Consider the following 20,130-nt stretch of genomic DNA (forward strand, 5'->3'; position numbering starts at 1 on the left):
GGAAAACTGAAAGTTTGTCAGAAGTAATAACTTTCGCTGCACTCTGACTTAATTTAGCAAAAGAATTAATAAAACCGGAAAACTGAAAGTTAATTTAGTGACTGAAATTAATAAGAAGCTTTCTTTCTTAAGCACATCGAAATTCAGTAAAATACGGTTAGTCTTGGACTACCTCAACAATCATTTCAAAAGCTACTTGAATCTACGCAATTTAGAAATAAGAGATTTAGCTTTGAACTTGAATTAAATGATTCTGAACAATTAACAATAGTAAGATTTAGTACGTACCAAGCTGAGCTGCAGTCACAGGTAAGCTAAAATACGGTAACTAAACTCGCACTCTTAATTTGTGCTTGCGTAATCTAAATATTGTAGCCAGCTATGAATACTTAAACTGAACTTTGAAATTAAAGCAGTGAAATGGAATGATTGTACTTTAATGCTGGCATCTGAATTTCAACGACACTCGGGTTGATTTCAGAAAACGAAGGGACCCTGCTTGGTAATGCAATTGGGACAATGAGCAACAAAGGTTGATGCTAAGTTGCTGTAATTTTGCGAGGCAAATGGAACAATTTGAAAAGCTGAGGTCTGCCATACAGTTCTAAAACTTTACGTGCTTCCAGTCTTCCTTGTTGGTTGATTGAAGGTTTGAAGCCGTCGATCGAGGAGGTGGCGACAGTCACTCATTGTCGGCCGTCGCTGTTGCAGAAGCTGGATGTTGGCGCGCCTTCTTCTCAACACGGTCACCAGACGAAACGGGCTCTTGATGTGCGCCAGCTAATGCTTCCCGTCCGCGACACCATGTCAGAAACTATTATCGCAAGTCGAGCGCAATTACATGCTGCCAAACCCCGAAAGCGCGGCAACTCGCGGGAGCTACACACAACACACCTGCTCCACTCGCTACTCCAGCCAGACTCCTTCATGCTCTGCCCGCGCTCCACGCGGCAGAGTTAACACTACCAAAGATCCTACACACTTTGATTCTTCACACGACCTATCGATGTAATCGTTCGATAGCAGTTTTCCCTAGGCAAGACCCGGCGTAAAAATACAAATAATCTTTACACAACAAACCAATTATACATCGACATAAATGCATAAATATATATATACAAATAGTAAAACAATTACAATATACGAAGACACAGAAATGTTATATATTCAGGTAACAAAAATAAGGTAAACAAATTTATAGTACAATAGATGGAAATAGGAGGATATGCATTTCCAGCGTTACAGGTGCTAATAACACACGCCAGTTGAAAAAAAACCCACTCAAGTGGGGAGAGTCTTGGTGGAACACCTGAAGCATGAAAAAGAATATCTTAACCCTATGGGCACCAAGATATTTTAGGTTACGCGGAGCACAAACCAAGGTCAGACTTCCCCGTGTTACAGTAATCTTGTAATATACATTTATTTTAATTTATTTCGTTTCGAATGTGAGAGTAACAGTAAATAGTGACTACATAACTAAAAACGTAATGTTTAGAAAGTTTACGATGAAATATAACAAGTAACACGTAAAAATGTGGATAACGAAAGTTTGTATAAACTAAACAGATTGTCCAAAGTTTCTATACAGTCTTTGATCTAACAACTGAATAATATAGTAGTGGACGTGCGAGTGAAATTTATCAACGTTGTTGCATCATAAATCGCAATGGAGAAAGTAACTAAGCATCTCCGAATCAATTTTCGAGAAATCCTCCAGATTGCTTTGAAGAAGAGAAGAGTGTGAAAAGTCTGTGCCGAACACCTTGATTCACGAACAAAAAACGATTCAAAAACAAAAATAACAACACTTGCAAAAATGTGGGTTGTGGCATATGGAAGACTTGTAATATTCTTCAGTCTGAGAGAATAAAATCATTTACAGATGATATTTACCCCCTGCACATATACTGGTTGGAACTGATTCACTCTCACACAGACGGCGACCACAGGTTCCACATGATAACTTGGTTTTCGTGATTTTATCGCTGGTTCTCTGGTTACTTGTTTTTTTTTTTCCAAGCGTATACAGCTTCTTGCGTTCCTAGTTGTTTCTCATTTGAAGTAGTTTTCATTATCTGTTGTTTCTTTCTAAGGATGTCCCCCATAGCGTAAACAATAGGCATCTGGAGTCCATTCAAGTCATCATCGTTCTTGTGTGTATGGTTTGAAAAGTTCAAAGCCTAATTTATGGAGATAGAAATTTCTGGCGCTTCATTTCCGTTCATTGGACTTGGGCACATTCATCGTGAACAGTGCGTATGAGTTTATCGCAACTAAACCGAGTAGGCCATAGAAAACAGACAATGGTTGTCTCTTTGTATCTCTTCTTTTAGAGTGTGTCCTATCCGTTTCATTTATGGCATCCACTCCTCTCTTAGTGAATTTGTGCTATATGTTTGGAAGAGTTTTCTTTTTTTTTTGTATCAATTTCTGCTCCTGCATCACGATGTTGTGTACACAACACCAACAGATTTTTCTTCGGTTTGTGCTTTGTAATGTAAGGAATAACTTTTACTGTAGGCTCGTTAGTAGATGGATCTGTGAAAGCAAATTTTGAGAAATACAGTTCTCTGCCTTCTATCATTTTAAGTTCTTGCGGTGTGTGTTTCCTCTTGGATTTGGGTGTCACAGCCAAGAGAAGTTTGCAGTCCACATAGAGAGTGTCCGCTAATTCCACAGAAGTGTAAAAACGGTAAATCGTCATACTGTAGCCTGTATTCTGTATGGGCTCCACCGGTCTCTTCAAACTCTTAAGAGGATCTCTTTCACAGACTTGTTTACTCTTTTGATTATCTTACGCTTTCGTTTTTTTATGTGTCATTAATCTGCACTACTGAGAATCATGACAAATATACCATATTTCCCAGGTTTGTCTTTGAGGAAAACTTTAAAGGAATAACGACTTCTGAAAAGACATAGCATTTCAAAAAAGGTTCAAATGGCTCTGAGCACTATGGGACTTAACATCTGAGGTCATCAGTCCCCTAGAACGTAGAACTACTTAAACCTAACGAACTTAAGGACATCAGACACATCCATGCCCGAGGCAGGATTCGAAGCTGCAACCGTAGCTGTCGCGCGGTTCCAGACTGAAGCGCCTAGAACCGGCCGGCCAGCATTTCATCAGTTCTATTGTGAGGTCCACTTCTGAAGTACTTAGGGAATGTTCCATTCAGTTTCATAAACACCTCACGCAGCGCACATATTCGTCATTTATACATCTTTGTGCCCTTATCATCAAAACGAAGAATTTGCAGTAACTAATAAGCTCTTGTCTTACTCATAGTTTCTCTATATGTGACTCTTCCCAGTATATTTGACCACAAACCAGATAACTAAATGTTGGTGGCGTGGTAAACTCCCAGTAGAATTCCCGTTAATGGATACATTTCAGAATCGCTAGCAGCGGATAAAGTTTTTCTTTCAGCTTGTTCATTTGTATGGTCAACAACTTTCTTTCCTATTTCAGGAGTAAAAAATTTCTTGAATGAATCACATGTATTTCTTACTTTTGTAGCAGTAGCTATTCCCTCAGTTTCATAGGCAATGTTTGCAGAATCTCTTTTACAATCCCTTGGAGCTTCTGCAAGATATACCGTACCAGAACTTCCAACATATTTATTTGGAGTATTACCTGTGTGGTTTGTTTCTTCATTTGTCCTCAACCTCTGTGTGATCAGACTCAGAATCTCTGAACTCTGATAATACGTCGTTTCTTAAAAGTTCAGTAAGAATATTTGCCTTGTTCAAGCTTGTATGACTCACCTTACAAGAGGGACGTTTGGTCTATTGCGAAAACTGATAATAGAAAAGATTAGTCTATTAATCAACAGTGAAACTCAAGAATTAGACTCTCAACAAGACTCCGTAAAATAAAAGTGAACGGTTAGTTTTTGTCCATGTTTGATTGTTTTAGGGAAATAATAAGAATTATGATTACAGGTAGTACCAACCTAGGGCAAAATATGTTTCTGAGCGTAAAAGTTCTATTGTTTATTTGCAATTTTTAAAATTATAATCATACAGATGTACAATACAGTGCTTTATAAAGTGAAAGAAAAACAGGAAGAGCCTATAAATAAAGAAAGATATTTGCTATGAGTTTTTAATAAAAGAAAAATATGTAGCCAATTTCTGACAGTGCTTGGTGGTTGTAGGGTTAACGACCAAACCAGAAGTCATAGTGGAAGTTCTTGTCACACATCTTGCGGTAAATTGTTTGTACTACTGAGAACTTCAAGAATAGAAAAAGTGTCAACCACACACTTGAAAACCTTAAGACCTCCCCGAATGAAAGTTGTATATCTAAGTTCCATAGTTCTTTAAGATGTAAAGGTAATTGTTGTTTCCCTTTATTACTATTTATTTATACAATTTCATATGTATGATCAACTCATACACTAGGTATCACAGGAGATTAACATACAATATTTAGAGAGTAATCTTAAGTTTTATGTAGCTTTCCGTGTGAGAACGTTGCTTACCCTGTAAAAGCACATTGTGGAATAACGTTGTATATAAAAAATATAATCTCTTAAAATAGTAAAAATATTGGGAACTACTAACAGAATATAATATGTGACATGCTGAAAGAATAGGATGTATTTAATTAATTAACCTCCAGACTAAAGAAATATATACAGTACGAGAAATAATCACAAGGAAAACATTAAAGAACGGATAAATAAATTGAACTGTTCACTCAGAATTTAAGTTCACATAAATTTCCCTGTCTTGTACAAGAATGCAAGAATCCTTCATTTCCTCCGTCAATAGAGGAAGAAACTCTTATTACTAGAAAGCAATTTATTATTGACGGAGGACGTGTAAAAAGTTCAAAGAAGGGCAGCGCATTTTGTATTGTCGCTGAATAACGGACAGTGTGATACGGGTTGCAGGTCTGATCATTAAAACAGAGGCGGTTTTCACTTGCGGTGAGATGTTTTCACAAAATTTCAATCTCCAACGTTATCCACCGAGAGCGAAAATATTTTGTTGATACCTATGTACATAGGGAGAAATGATCAATTATAACAATGATCAATTATAATAAGAGAAATCACAGAACGATTTAAATGATCGTTTTTCAAAATATTAAAAAAATTTCTAATCATTAAATGTATGGAAACACATCATAATAAAATACTTAAAGTAAAAATATTTATGTAATAAATGACGATGATGAGACATTTGAAGTAGACTACCTGACTGAAAGCCACATGGACTTTGTAGAAGCTTCACTCAAGAAAAGACAATTATGTACTTCATGAATTAATGTATGGCAATGATTCCAGTAATAAGACCTGAAGGAATTATATAACGACAAAACTGAAAATAAATTTAACTTTCGCACTCTCACATGACAGCCAGGTACTTCAGCAGCGACAGTGAGATCTAATGCAGACGGCGTCTCCGACACAAGTTACTCCATTAGAGTCTCTCCACGATTATAAATCAGCAGCCCTTTGTTATCCGTTCCCGATGTAATCTCTTTACCCGATAGCCAAGATAACCAACTTGACCGGTGGCCACAGAATGTGCTAATCTCATTACTAATTCGTCTTGCTGAAACCACAACAAACGAGACAGTTTCGCAAACACAAAATACAGGGTACCCGCGAGAAACAGAAATTTCTTTACGATTCTTGGGAATCTCTCTCTCCCTGCCTGTACGTGCTAGTGATAATTTATCGTGTGGGTTGTTTTAAAATAGATACGAATATGAAAGTATGATACAGGTATCTAATTGTAGACTGTTACTGAGCCATCCTGACATAGCACGAAATTTTCAACGATGGGAATACGTTTCCCACAAACTGAACCGAAAGCAGACCGCAATTAGAATAACTGGACATGAAATGGAAACAGTAGTAGAGAAGGTAGCCGCTGAGAGGATATATTATGCAAACTGCCAATAGCATGAATAACACGAAAAGCATACCTTGGAGACAGAAATTTGTGGATATAGAATATAAATTTAATTATTAGGAAATTTTTTTTCTAGGGAATAGCCTTTACTGGAAGTGAAACGTAGGCGATACTCGGTTTTGAGAAGAGAAGCTCTGCAATTGTAGTAAGACAGCCAGTAATCTATTTCAGATACTGTTTTGCTTCCCTGCGAGGTGAATCACTCGCCGTTAGGAGGCAGGAGTTGAGCAACGAAAGCATAAATGGGTGAGACACAGACTGTCTGGATGTTCACGCGAAATTCACGGTTGGTAGACTGAGCGGTTTGCTGTGCTCTGCTCGATTATCGGTTTATGGACGAGCACTGGACAGCGTGGCATGGTAGTGTGCCATCATGATTGTGGCAGACAGCAGCAGAGTTAGAGCAATGTATGGGTATGCATTTGTAACGACAGCTTTGTTGTCAGTGTGATGATCTGCAGTATACGTATCTCAGCGTAAGTGTACTTTTCCCAATGTGAAATGTTATTTTCGTTTTTTGCACGGGCTCATATTGAGATACGCCATCCGGTACGGACGTAAGCTCCGCAGTTCATTCACTTGAGTCGTCCGTTGTAACTGCGCTGACCGTTGACACAGTGTCGCTCGCGAAATTGGTGCTCTAGGTGCTATGCACCTTTAGTTGGCGTCGTGCTGGAAGATGCTTTGCCTGGTTGAAAGTTATTGTACGAGTTTGGGTGAAGGAAAACTTCACTACGCAATTATAAGGATGAACATCAGCAAGTCTATGAAAGAAACTTTGGTCCTTTCCTCACGGTTTGATGGCTTGCGTGGGTTCGCGACCTGTGTCCAACTGCAATGAGCTTAACCACTTTCATGTCATTATCTCTTGTTGTATGTTCGTTTATTAGACGATACGTTGACTTCATTAGAAACAGCGCTTTGCAATTATACGTTTATTTAAAAGTTTGTTTAAATTGTCTTAATGATTTAGATTTTACAAAGCGTTTTAAGTGGTACCGTGACTTATTGAAAGAAAGTATCAATTACTCCAAGTAGGAACCATCGACTCATTAATCCACGGCAGGGATCGTTCATAAATTGTTTAGGTACGGTCCTGTTACTGCTAGCATTTGATTTCTTAAAAGAAAACTAGCAGCTGATTCGTTATTGCGGCACTGTATACTAGATGCTATGTGTTTTATGTTAGAGCTTTGTTAGAAAGGAATGGAAGGCTGCTGGACGTGCACGAGGTATTCTTTAATTAAAAATTGAAAGAATTTAGGTTCACTATTTGATCATTCCGATTCCCGAGCACGCAGCTGGTTTTAATCGCTGATAGTACGACTTTAAAATAATTGTGTTTTAGTTGCTATGTGTATATTCATTTGTTGTTCTGAAAGTCACCTGTACGGCACTAACACGTTTTCAAGCACCTAAAAAAAGAAACAAAAACAAAAAATGTTTTAACATACAGGCAGAGATAACAATGTACTATGCGCAACTGCACTTCAAAGAACAAGTAGTCAGCTTAATGCCGAAACAGCAATCGGAAAACAAAATTTTAACAGCTGAAAGCAAAATGACATCCTACAAACATTTTTATAGAAGTTGTGAAACCATTCGACAAGAAAACAGACTGTCCACGTTCCTGCGAGCTGCCGCTGTCGGCATAATATGAGATCTAGGGGTGTGTTGTCTCCGTCTCTTGTAACCGATGTTTGAACAGTCTTGGATTTAAGTTTTTCCTTACGGCTGTTTTGTTAATGTAAAGCCTTTGTGAAACGATAATTAAATCGACATCCTAGCTGCAAACAGGCGTTGATAGAGTTAAAATAGTTAGGTAAAATATGGATACCCGGCCATTGACCTTGTGCGAACGCACACGCTATGCTCCAACTCGTACGGGACGTTGTAGAATAATCTGCCACGAGTAATGAGTGTGATGGGCAAACATCTATTAGGAGCACTACGAATGTAGTGGTCTGTGGGAATGTGGGTCTCACGGGGAGCGTGCAAGAGAGAAGTTCCTGCAGGCGCATTATCCTCTGTGCCCTTGGTGGCTCAGATGGATAGAGCGTCTGCCATGTAAGCAGGAGATCCCGGGTTCGAGTCCCGGTCGGGGCACACATATTCAACAAGTCCTCAGTGTTGAATATCAACGCCTGTTTGCAGCTAGGGTGTCGATGTAACTATCATAGAGAAGCTGCACGGTCGTCAGTAATATCTGTTCTTTCGGGAACAGATACTACCTTCATATAAAGCCTTTGTAATAAAGTGCTGTTACGTAAAAATTATTGCCTTTGGGAGTATTACCGGCTACAACCAAATCAGCAGTATACCGACAAAGTTACTCCTGTGAAAGAATACTTATTTGACCACGATCATGTGTAATGGAAAGGTATCGGACTAATTTGGTTTCTCTGAGGATTTCTAAAGAAAGGAAGCAGTAGCAGAACAAATGGGGATTGAACCAAGGTTTTATTTGTAATCGAGTAAACTGAAATTACGGAAAAGGAAACAGTCGCCGCTCTAATTAGGCAAAGTTGTACCAAATACTAGCATGGTTTATAAAGTGAGTTAACTGTAGGGATAGACTTAACATGTTATTGAAATTCTATTTTGCTGACAAAATACAAGACAGCAGTGCAATTGAATACGTAATGCAACAGTGATTTGACAGGAACTACACAGGCGGTGTATTAATACGTTGTGAAAACAACTGGCTGTCAATAACACTATCTGCACATTACAATAGAAATCTAATGATCGATATAAGTAACTGATTACTATTTATGGAGCACTACTAACTTGGACAAGGGTTCTTGTGACAGTTTAGTTATTAGGAATTACTACCATTGAAATAGTTAACAAGTAATTGTATCTTTCACAATGGTTATTATATGTACTGCCTTTGAATATTCACTTTGATATACTAGTTACCTGAACTGCAACTTGTGATACCCGAATCTAGTATAGTATTAATAGTTATAGCTATTTTTCTTACTATAGTACAATTTATAAGAATAAAAGATGTACTTCTTAAGTACTGTTATTGTAATGTGAAATTTAAATCTAACTCAGCTATTACCATGGGGGACCAGAAACTGAACTACTGTTACACTTAGATCCAAATTGAACATTTTAGTCTCAAAACGTTATTAGAAACACTTAAGTACAAAGCACATGAAACAAACAGTGGTATCTCAATAAGAGGAATCTTTCAACTGACTACTTCAAATCTTATCTTAGTAATTTTACTTTTTTATGCAACTTTATTGTTTCATGAAAATTAAGTCGAGTACTTCAAAATTTATGCTTACACAATATTTTTTACTTTACATCTCCACAAAGCTTATTATCTTTAGTTAAGGAAGTTAATTGCTTTTCAGTTCAGTAAAATAGGATACTAAGAATTGTGGTAGCACTTAAGATGGACTGTGTCTAGGTAAGCGACTAAGGATATAATACTGTGGCAGAACACAAAGTTTACAGAACACAAAGCTACTGTTGAAAAATAAGCCACATAAGTGATACTCAAATGATAATTTTAGATGAGGGTTGTGGCAATGTCGATCTCCTGTGTGATTCAAAACAGGTGACAACAGTATCGATGCTCTTGCTTTGTAACAAGCTATGAAAATTCTTTTCTTAGCTGTGGGTTTTCATGGTACAGACCTAGCCAAAGTATGCCAGCAACAACTTACTTCCGCAGCCGAGGCAATGTTGTATAATCTCGCAGTTCTCTCATCTTTCTGCTCACAAGATCCGCACACTTTGCCTATTAGTCACCGACTGACGCTTGCCACAAATAAGCCTTGGAGTTCGACCGCCTGATCCACCTTTTCTATTCCTACGAAGCTAGTTTCGTTACAGAGGGGCTTTTCTCGTTCTTTTACATCATTACAAACCTACTTTCCCACTGCGTAAATCAGTTTACAAGTTACGTTTTAGCATTCTCATACTTCTACATAACATTATTTCTTCAAAAATTGCATCCATAGATTCATTACATTGACATAAATTGGCATAAATAATGAGTGAAACATTTAAATGGATGTTACATCATTGAGATTGATGGTACTGAAGTGACAGTAAAAACAGACAACGAAGTTAGGTAAGACAAGTATAGATGTTAGGAATAATAGTGTTACACTTGCACTGCCGAGTTTGAACGTAAATTGTCCTTTCTCTTGATTTCATGGTTGCCCTTATGCTGTGTTTTATTTGTTTGAAGTCTAATGCTAAATTGAAAGAAATATGCAGCTCAGTCTCAAGGAAGTCTTAAATTCTGTACAGTGGGGGAGGGAAGGGGATGGCGTTCAGTGGTGATGCAGAATAGTGTGGATGATTAGATGAGTAGATCATGTAACTAACAAAGAGATATTGAATCGAAATGGGGAGAATCTGACTTCGTGGCACAAGTAGACTGAAGGAAGAGACTGCCTAGTAGGACACATCTCAGGACCCAGAAGTCGTCAGTTTGGCGCTGGAAGGAATTTTGAGAGTGAAAAATTGTAGAAGGAGGCCAAGTCTTAACTATACGAGTTACACTGTTGAAGGCATGATGAGCAAATTACTTCTGGGTTTGATCCAAATCCTTGTTATATTACATTGTTTGCCTGGTTTGTTATATATTTTGATTAAAAATAGTGTATAAACTTCATACTCGCATCTTATGTTTCCCAGTACAGGTACAACAGTATTTAGGTATTTATTTTTTAAGTAAGCTATTTAATCTTAATCAAAACTTACGTCACGTATTGATTTCAAATGTGATGAGATAGCGTTAAAAACTATCAATAAAAACATTTAATTTAATATATACTTTCATAACACATACATATTTTATTATTTTATGTAATGTGTTAGTCTGCTAGCCATCATATAAATGACTGCAATGGGAAGAAAAATATGTGTTTATATGTATAAACATAATAGATTTCAGATGATAAATTCATAAGGTGAGAGGTCGCCTTAACAGGAAGAAGATGGCCTGGGTCAGTGGCCTATGTGCGCTTCCTCTATATCTTTTAGTTCCCACGTATGTTTTATTAGGAATTGCGATATTTACTTTGTACTGATTTTTGATCACTAATGATTAATAATATATACATATAAACACCAAGCTGTTTTCTGATAGTTTTCTTCTAAGTGCAGTGGGACCCCCGCTAAACCCGCTGGGCAGAACAGGTTGGTTGGTTGGTTGGTTGGTTGGTTTGGGGAAGGAGTCCCGACAGCGTGGTCATCGGTCTCATCGGATTAGGGAAGGAAGTCGGCCGTGCCCTTTCAGAGGAACCATCCCGGAATTTGCCTGGAGTTATTTAGGGAAATCACGGAAAACCTAAATCAGGATGGCCGGACGCGGGATTGAACCGTCGTCCTTCGTAATGCGAGTCGGCAGAACAGGTAATTAGGATTGTGGAAAGGGACAAATAAGGTGGCGGGCAGTTTCACTTCAAAAATTGTAATTAATTGTAATGTAATAACACCTTTAACCTGAAACGGCACATAGCCGAACCTTTACTAGTTTCACAATCCAATTCTTTCATAGCTGAAGGCCTCAAAACAAAAAATTTTAAAAGCAACAAGATAAATTTCAAGGGACTGAAGACATGCAGTTAAAATTCCAAATAAAATAACTTATATACATCTCAGCTAGGCGGAAAGCCTCAAGACAAGTGGATACAACAAACTTATACAAGGTGCAATACAAATAGCTGAAGGTCACAAATTTCAAAAATTTTAAAATATATTACCATAATCTGTTGAGACAGAGGGTCGCAATGTTTTTGCTTAAGCAGAAATTGAGAATAAGGCTTCAATCGGCTGAAAGCCCACAGTTCATTTTCCAAAAATTCGATTCCCGGCGGGCTCAGGGATTTTCTCTGCCTCGTGATGGCTGGGTGTTGTGTGCTGTCCTTAGATTAGTTAGGTTTAAGTAGTTCTAAGTTCTAGGGGACTGATGACCATCGATGTTAAGTCCCATAGTGCTCAGAGCCATTTGACCCATTTTTGAACCACTAAGACTGCCGCTGGTATAATCTGAAAAAGAGTTTGTTGTTGAAACACTTTACAAGGAGATGTAACAGTCACAAAATCTCGAAAGCATAATATTTGGATTGAAATTTCAAATATTTGACATACTACTTTTCGATTTTTTTGTATTGTTCCTTGGTATTTGAAAACCTTAACTTTACTATACCGTATTTGACATAAAATATCGGTCATTCTGGGTATTTATCTATAACGTTAAAATACTATCGATCTTTTATGGATAATTATTTAGATTATATTTGTAAAAACAAAGGTAAGTGAGACACCCGTTGATGGATTGTGAAATATATTTTGATGCTGTGTAACTGTTGACTGATAAATCAAGAAAATTGTTTGTCCTGACTAAACCACCTTTTCTGCATTACACTGTTTCATACATACTAAAGAAGATTAAATGTAAGTTTCTAAATCTACACATTTCAGACTCAATCGGTTTTAATACGAACTGTATTTAATGAGACAACTGCAATCCTGTAATATTCTTTTCATTAAGTCCGTATACCTGCTTGAGAGAGATACTGAGAACAACATTATGAGTCTTCATCCCCTTTCAGAAGAGGCAAAGAGATGGAAATTCTGAACTTTTAAAAAGGAAACGGAGAAACAATTTAGAAGACCGTTTAACAATCTTCCTGAATTTCGGCTGCAACCCTTCCAGATATTTTAATTACATTCGGCCAGGTTATAATGAAGACGAGAAGAGTAAGATAATTTAAGAGGGGGATCTCAATTAACGCCAAATGTCTTGGAAGACGCTCGGGGGAGACGCTTGTTAGCTCGCATTATACGGTGTGTACAAAACTTTAATGAGTATTCAAGTGGGCACTGGCGCCTCACTCACCAGTTCCCTGGGCCTGTGATCGGCACGTGCGCTTTCGCTACGGAGGTGGGGGTGGCTCCTGCCCCCATCCCTCCCATCCAGGTAGCTGCTCGAGATGGCGCGCCATAATTGCGAAGACTTGCCAAGCCGAGTGCCTGGAATCGTACTTCCAGAGCTCTCCAGTTGGAGAGTGCTTGCATTCCCGGCAAGACAATGCTTGGGCGATACCTACAGTGCCATCTCGCATATAGCTCGCTATATCTACCCATCCTTACCCCACCTAGTACGGAGCTTGCATTTCATTATTTCACCACTGGGAGAGCTACAGGCACAAATGTGACCTATTACAATAACACACTTAGAGAGTTTACTCCTTTTTCACTTTATTAATTTTTCACTGTTACTGATAAATACAAATTTACGAGATGTGGTTATTGAAAACTGGGTTATTGTTTTAAAACATTTTACTTTAAAAACATATATATTTAGTTACTGTCGCTCTCAATATACTCCCCTCCTCTACCTCTACAATGTCCATTGATGGAAACAGTACTGAAAGTGTTCCTCTGTGAGGCTCTTGATGACGGGTGCCGCTTTTGCTTTCAGTGCTTGAACGGACTGAAATAGTATTCCTTTTAGTGCAGATTTGACCACAGGGAATAGATAATAGTCACATAGTGCTAGTTCAGGCGAAGGAGGTGAGTAGTCTAACAGTGGAATGCTGTACTTCCCCAGAAATCACCGAACAGACAATGCGGTATGAGCCGGTGCATTGTCTTGATGCAGAAACCATGACTTGTTCTTCCACAATGCTGGACTTTGTTCTTAAAAACAGTTGCATGAATATCGAAAAAAAATCGTTACATTGACTCTTGATTTGCTCATGCGAGCTTCTTTCGCTCTCGATGCAGTTGGGCCCTTCCAATGCATGGATTAGTGCGTAGTTTCCGAGTTGTAAGCGAAAAACCTAAGATTCGTCACATACTGCCAGTCTTTCCAAGAAATTAATCAATACAGTCACTTTCAAGAGCTTCTTTTACTTCGATCGTGAGACTTTACCGCACCAGTTTCGCACACACTTTCAAATGTGAAATTGTTAATGTAAAATTTGCCGTACGATTTCTTTATCGATTCCTACAGTTTCAAGAATCGATCTACTCAACCCACGGTCAGACCGAAGCGGATTACCTACTTTTTTGATATTTTCACAGGTTTTTGATCTTGAAGGATGTCTCTGGCGTGAGTCATCTTCATCGTCTTTTCGGCCACCTTGGAAACGTTTGAACCACTCAAAAACTTACGCGTATCGTAAACGCTTTTCATCATACGCTTCATTCAGTAAAATATACGTTTCAGTAGCAGCTTATTCATGCTTTATGTGAATCTTCACTTCAGTTTTTTGCTCTATTACTACACTTAGTTTTTCGGCAAAGGAAAATAACATTTATTACTCGAACGAAGACTACGGCCACACAGAATTGTAGACAGACACCAGTGATACCGCCCGCATTCCGCATTCGACTGAAAAGGTTTCACACTTCACAGCAATTGGTCGTTCACTTTTGGCGCATGCTTACTTACTCTGTGACATCATCAGACAAAAAAAAAAAAAAAAAAACCTTGTTCCCTGTGCGTATTTCTTGTGCATTTGACACGTTCCACATCATAACGGTTTTCCGTACTATTGATCACTGGAACACGTAACTAACTAACTCCTTTTATCTTATAGCCACACCTCGGACAATTTTGTAGAGTCTCCCACTACGGTTTCTATGTCTGTATTAAGGCTGATATCAGAAACTGTTGTCGGGATTTTATAACGCTTTCCGCTAATAGATACAAGAAGATTTATGTATGAAATTCATCACCACTAAGTAATGATGATGTGTAATGAATGAATTGTTATCTGTTCCATATTCATATGGTTTTCAGAGTAACATTTTGTGGCAGTGATGAGAGCTACGAACTGCTCAGCTACAGAGGAAGCGGTATCTGGCGGGAAAAGCTGCAAGAAAACAGCCGTCCGAATTCGAGACAGCAACGAAACTTGACCGGGATATACATTGTGGCTAACAGTCTACCTGTAAAGTGTGTACCTGGAGATGGAAAGGTTGTGGGACGCCTTCTAGCATTCAGCCCTCAGTTATATGGAGGTTTGCCAGAAACACATAGTTCGAATTCCAAGTAAAACCGTTGGCCCCCTTTTCCTTGTTGGATAACTGAGGTCGCCAAAGTAGCATCAGATTGAAAGACTTGCACCAGGCCATTGACCCACATGAAATTATTGTTACCAGAGTCTATACATATCTTCTTCTATACATATTATAAATTAAAGTCCCCCGCCACTTTTTTCTGTCTGAATGCGAAGCAAATCTAAGGGACTTCAATAGGGATTTCGATACTGTTTTCGCTAACAGGTTGACTCAGTCAGGAGGAAGGTTTTTCTAGACGATTTCAGCAGACAAGTCGTCTGGCCATAGATACTTAGTGCTATCCGTGCGAAGCCATAGTGGTTGGCTATTACTATTATAAAAAACACATAGAGCGCTGATACTTTGGTGAAATACTCTTTATTTGACTTGTAAATTATATATTGCAGCGATCAGTCGTCCTTTTTAAATTTTACTGTGCAGATCTACATTTCGGCTATTTAGTGAACTGTGGATGAAGCCCGACCAACAGAGAATTACATGCATTAAGCGAAAATAATAGTGCATTGAGAATGTTTAGCCTCTAGCCGAAATCTATATCTGTACAATAAAGTTTAAAAAGGAAGACTGATCGCTTCATTCTATAATTTACAAGTCAACATAACAGTCGCTGAGTGCAATCGCTGAGTGCAACAGCTTTCTGAATGGAAGGAAACCTAACTCTTTATTTGATTTATTAAGACTGTTCTATGGATCACATTGCGAATTATTGTACGTTTCCTTTGCACGCAGTACTCTTACTGACTGAGCTACCCAAGCATGAAACTTGAGTTGCCTTCACATCACTAGTTCTGCTTTCCCTGTCTCCAAATTCCAAACCTTTCTTACAGCAGTACTACAACAGCTGGTATACAGGTGAGCTTTTGCGATTTTATGAAAGTAGGGCCGAAGCGTAATTAGAATTGAAGCTGTGAAGGCAGATTTAATCTAAAATTGTAATTTCTCAAAAACAAACGCTGCATTGCATGGTAAACAATTTATTCATTCTGAAGGACTTTTCATTGTTTTTGTTATATCCTAGCCAGTAATGCCACCCGAGCCCGCTGCCAAAAGGTTGGCAGCATCAAAGTCCGGACGCCGTCCGCATAAGCAGCGCCAGCGAGACAGGAAATCGCCGCAAGTCTGCGCGCGCCACCGCTGGCTTCTGGTTTCTTAAGCGCTGGAGCCGCGAGCGCTAGGACAGTTCTGTATTCGCCGCTCAGTTGTATACTCGCCACCGAATTGTGTACTTGCGAGTCAGTTGTGTGTTCATCGCAGCAGAGTTGTTGTTTGTCGTCAGCCGACGCTGACCTAGCCGCTCCGACTCGAACTAGACAGATTTCTGTAGACACAGAGTTCACTACTGTGTTTCTGTATCTTCGTTAATAAAGATAAGTACCGACTTTTATTTAATCAGAGTGTTTGGGTTTTCATCTTTCTGTTCACTGTTCCAGCGGACCGGTCGGCCCGCTATTAAAAGTGTGGCGGTGACTTCGTAAGCCGTTTCTACAGCGAATTGTTTGTCGCTACGAACGCCGCCACAAACGTTTTCGCCATTTCTACTCACATACATTTGTGAATAACTGACTCTACAGTTTAGTTGCCTATTGTTATTATCTTAGCAAGCATTATTACCTCGGGTTTCTTCTGCTAAAGATTTCTTAGTTTTGATCATTATTGACACAGAAATTACAATATGTATTTTCATTTTAAAGTGACGGTACCTCACAGCTCGTAAACATTTGAAGAAGGCAATGACTGATGACTTATGGTAGCGCCATTTCTTCGAACTAAGTGGGGGCTATTGACCTTCTGTGTTAGCGTGGCAGCAGCTTGACTTTGAAAGTAATGTCCCTGACCTCCTATTGATTTTCAGCACCTCATGCATTTCCTGAATAGATTAACAGACAATCGTGAAACCTTGTCCACCATTCGATAGTCCTACACTCATGTAAACCTTCTGGAGTTTCAGTTGGCATGTGAAAAATTGATCTTAATGTATTAGAGAATAATTTCATCAACTTCTTAAATAATTGATTCGCATATTCGGGCTTAGTGTCACTGAACTTGTGTTCACCTAAGCAATATGAATTGTAATTGCAAGTAAAATTTTAATTTAGTTAGTTTTCTTTGTAATGGACTGGATGAGACAGCAGCTCAGACGTCTTCTAGTGCTTTGCTTGTCTTAGAAAATTGTGTGAATTATAGCCGCTGGGGCCGAGCGGTTCTAGGCGCTTTAGTCCTGGACCACGCTGCTGCCTCGGGCATGGATGTATGTGATGTCCGTAGGTTAGTTAGGTTTAATTAGTTCTAAGTCTACGGGACTGATGATCTCAGATGTCAAGTCCCATTGTGCGTAGAGCCATTTGAACCACTTTGGTTATAACCACCCCCTTCAAAGGTTCCGATTGTATAGACATCTGTCCTCAAGGTACACAGAATTCCCTCCTACTCACCAGACACAAATCGATATCAAATGTAAAAGAGACACATATATAGTGAGTGCACAATTATTAGATTGCATTACAGTCCGAAATGGTGTTCCATTTGTTGGACTAAGCTTATGTTTGGGGTGGCTGGGACCGGTCACCTCTCTTAGTTGCCTGCCCCACTCATTTGGTGGTGAGTCGGCAACAATTTGAGGAGTCAGATCGTCGAATCTGGGTTCCCCTGAGTCATGTCCATGGCTAGAGTTCATTGCAACACAGTCCCTCAGAGTTGCTGGTTTGTACGCTGTCCGGATCCTCGGTCCTCATTTCTTCCTCTGAGGTCTGGTCAGACCGTGCAATTTGGCTTCTGGTTATGGTTTCATTACTTTCTATTGAAACACCAGCTGGTGTTGCTCTAAACTGCTCATATCAGTCAACTTCTTATGTCACTAAATTATGACTTTACCCTCTGAGCCCTCTCGTCGTATGGTAACATGCAGCTGTGGTGGCTCATTTGTGATCAGACGTCATTCAAGGTCCAGGCTTTTTCCAGATTTCGTAAAGTACGTTTTATGCTGCTGATTTTCTTCCTGAGTGGTTCCACTAAATTTCCTTGAGCGTCTTGTGCTCATGCAGTTTGGTTTCAATCGCCCATGAGTTTCCTTTGGATATTGTTTAAGAGCTAACGCTAAATTAAAGCAGTTTTCCTTTTCCCCTTTTTCGCAGATGCTACTGCATTTCTCCTGAATTTTCTTCAGGTTCTCCCTTTTTTGCTATACAGGGCTATTACAAATGACTGAAGCGATTTCATAAATTCACTGTAGCTCCATTCATTGACATATGGTCACGACACACTACAGATACGTAGAAAAACTCATAAAGTTTTGTTCGGCTGAAGCCGCACTTCAGGTACTGCGGCCAGAGCGCTCGAGAGCGCAGTGAGACAAAATGGCGACAGGAGCCAACAAAGCGTATGTCGTGCTTGAAATGCACTCACATCAGTCACTCATAACAGTGCAACGACACTTCAGGACGAAGTTCAACAAAGATCCACCAACTGCTAACTCCATTCGGCGATGGTATGCGCAGTTTAAAGCTTCTGGATGCCTCACGGATTAAAGTTTACGGCCCCTTTTTCTTCTGCGAAAAAAACGTTACAGAACACGTGTACCTGGACATGCTGGAAAATTGGCTCATGCCACAACTGGAGACCGACAGCGCCGACTTCATCTTTCAACAGGATGGTGCTCAACCGCACTTCCATCATGATGTTCGGCATTTTTTAAACAGGAGATTGGAAAACCGACGGATCAGCAATTCATGTCATGGCCTTCACGCTCTCCCGACTTAACCCCATGCGATTTCTTTCTGTGGGGTTATGTGAAAGATTCAGTGTTTAAACCTCCTCTACCAAGAAACGTGCCAGAACTGCGAGCTCGCATCAACGATGCTTTCGAACTCATTGATGGGGACATGCTTCAAGTGTACCAGCGGAATTTTCTGCCTTGTGACCGTTATTGTTCCGGTTACCTGCCCTGGCCACTAACGTAATTTCAGGCAATATCCTTTCCTCATCTGTTGTCGCTGTCCAATAAGATTTGTAGTTTTGACATATTTCATCATGTCTCTAACAGTTAGGTCTTTTGAGTTTTCATGTACCGATTGGTAGCTAGCAAGTCATTTGGTGGGTCGGTCCGTGACTGTCTCTTGGTTGGGCTACCGACGGATCAAGTGTAGTTGGGCCAACCACCTGTCTCATCTAAGTGAACGTTAATGTTTCGAGGGCAAGCCCCACCCCCTCTCAGGCGTCTCAGTGCCGTTGTCTATACTGTCCTTTTAATGGGTGTTTAATGGTCTGTTGGTAATCTCTTACAGCCAATGCTTTAAAAGAAAAAAAAAATTATTGTGTTTTATGCAAATCAAGGGCCTTCAGCCCGTATAAGTAAGTTTCAGTTCTGGCAAGTGAATATTTTGCTGAAAGTTACTGTTGCTGTGCTATCTTTTCATTTAGTGCGCTGTCAGACACTTTAAACTTAAAGGTCTGCCGGCTGCTGTGGCCGAGCGGTTCTAAGCGCTTCCGTCCGGAACCACGCTGCTGCTACGGTCGCAGGTTCGAATCCTGCTTCGGGCATGGATGTGTGTGATGTCCTTAGGTTAGTTAGGTTTAAGTAGTACTAAGTCTAGGGGATTGATGACCTCAGATGTTAAGTCCCATAGTACTTAGAGCCTGAAAGGTTTAAGGTATTTTGAATTCTTGGAAAATCAACTGTGGGCCTTCAGCTACTTAAAGCTGTATTCTCAAAATTTCCCCTTTAGTGAAAACATTTCGGCCTTCTGCCTTAAAAGATTATGATGATATATTTTAAAATTTTGAAATTTAATTGTGGCCTTCAGTTATTTGTATTGCACCTTGTATATGTTTGTTCTATTCACTTTTGCATTGAGGTTTTCAGCCTAGCTGTGATATATTTTATTTGTAATTTTAACTGCGTGTCTTCAATCACTTGAAATTTATCTTGCTGATTTTTAATATTTCTTGTTTGGAGGCCTTCAGCACAATTCATCGACGAATCTCTCTTACTTATGAAGAAAAGTGTACCTATAGCAACAAATACTGTCATTAGTAAGTGAAAAAAATGATGAAATTTCACATGTAAAAAAATTATTTCGTTATGTTTTCGATCTTCCACTGCTATGAGGTGGTGGTAGTTAGTGTTTAACGTCC

The 20,130-nt window shown here is 39.3% G+C and overlaps 1 non-coding gene across 1 annotated transcript; it reads left to right on the forward strand.

The window, feature by feature from the left end:
* Positions 1 to 7,962: 7,962 nt before the first annotated feature.
* Trnat-ugu lies at positions 7,963 to 8,037 on the forward strand. Its single transcript has one exon. It is a non-coding gene; the product is annotated as a tRNA-Thr (tRNA).
* The last annotated feature ends 12,093 nt before the right edge of the window (positions 8,038 to 20,130 follow it).

This window comes from Schistocerca americana, chromosome 1, assembly GCF_021461395.2.
Source record: "Schistocerca americana isolate TAMUIC-IGC-003095 chromosome 1, iqSchAmer2.1, whole genome shotgun sequence".
Taxonomy (NCBI): domain Eukaryota; kingdom Metazoa; phylum Arthropoda; class Insecta; order Orthoptera; family Acrididae; genus Schistocerca; species Schistocerca americana.